The sequence below is a fragment of the Helobdella robusta genome (assembly GCF_000326865.2).
Source record: "Helobdella robusta unplaced genomic scaffold HELROscaffold_3, whole genome shotgun sequence".
Taxonomy (NCBI): domain Eukaryota; kingdom Metazoa; phylum Annelida; class Clitellata; order Rhynchobdellida; family Glossiphoniidae; genus Helobdella; species Helobdella robusta.
The window spans coordinates 7,083,775-7,085,641 of record NW_008704501.1 but is presented as its reverse complement, the minus strand read 5'-3'; positions in this window follow the sequence as shown (position 1 = coordinate 7,085,641).

The following is a 1,867-nucleotide window of genomic DNA, read 5'->3' as shown; positions in this document are numbered from 1 at the left end:
GTTTCCATACTAAAATAAACAGACATTAAAAAGATTAATTGATAAGTTGACTTGTTGAATAGTTGAATTATATATATGTTTGTGTTAGTATGTGTGCTTGTTTGTAGGTATGTATGTGCACATATAGTATGCATGTTTGTATGTGTATTTGTATGTATGTTTGTATGTAGGTGTGTATGTATGTGTGTTGGTTCCGTGCACATAGGCACATTAATGTGATATATACAGACAATATTAAATTACTTCATAAAGCATCGAGCCCAACGCAAAAATCTGGCGGTATCTGCATGTTATTCATGATTGGGGGCACAGACACACACACACACACACAAACAAGCAAACATACATAGATACATACGCGCATACACATACACACACATGCACACTTACATGTATACATACCTAAATTCATACATTCATTCATTCATTCATTTATACACAACATACAAACATGAATAATTAAACAACTATGTTGCTTTTATGAATTATTAAAATGATTAATGGATGAAAAGGTTGATATGTGAAGGAATTTGTTGATGGATAGATTGTTGGATGAATTGATAGAAGGAAGGATTAATATAAGAGAAGGTATTGGCAAAAAATCATTCGTTCGTTTGTTCGTTCGTTCGTTCTTAAGTTCGTTCTTTCGTTCATTCAATAATTCATTCATTCATTCATTTGTTATTATTGTTGTTTAATAATCTAAATATAATATGTTTACAGGATCTCGTTTAAAAACTCGTGAAATGTTATGATTTATTGACAGGAAATTAATGAAAAAAACTTTTATGTGATTGACTGAGCGAGTGAATGAATGACCGATTGATTGAATAAATTAAAAATAAATGAGTGAATGAATGAATTAATGAACGAATAATTAAATAAGCAAATAATTGATAAGTATAAACGAAACGAGACGACATAATGAATGAACAAATGATGAACGAACGAACAAATGAGCGAACGAACTAATAATATATATATATGAATGAATAAATGAATGACTGAATGAACGAACGAACGAACGAAAAACGAATTAAAAAGAGAAAAGGCTGGATGATTAAATCGTGGAATGAACTAACTGAGAGGTGAGGAAATAAATAAGCAATAGGTGAGGCCGGCATGCAGGTGGTTGGGTAGAAAGATGAATGAAAGATTTTAAAATAAGGATGAATAAAATGAAAGATGGAATGAACCGCTAAATTTGAATGAGTGGAAATGAATGGAAAGATTGAAAGATAAATGAACGAATGGGTGAAAATGTGGATGAATAAAAGAATGAATTACAAATATGCATTAATTCGAAATGACAACAACAACATTAACAACAACAACAACAAACCCAACAAATGACTTTCATTAAGACAGGAGTTATAGCCAGAGGCACTGTTTCAATTAAAACAATTGCTGTCATTCTCTGTTAATACCTCAGACGAATGCGGCTCCTAGCATCGTCTTTAATAGTGTTGTTGTATTTTGTTATTTGGTGTTAATGTTATTATAATCGTCATCATCATCGTCATCATCATCGTCATCATCATCGTCATCATCATCGTCATCATCATCGTCATCATCATCGTCATCATCATCGTCATCATCATCGTCATCATCATTGTCGTCATCTTCGTCGTCGTCATCAAAATAAACAAACAACAACACCGTGACAGCAAGGAAAAAACGATGATTGAATTCACATACACGCACACACGCACACACACACGTACAAGTGTATGTACACACCAATGTACAAACAATTTTTGCAATGTAAGACATACATATACATACATACATATATACATACATACATACATACATTCATGCATGCATGCATACATACAGATACAGACAGACATAGCACTGACAGGCG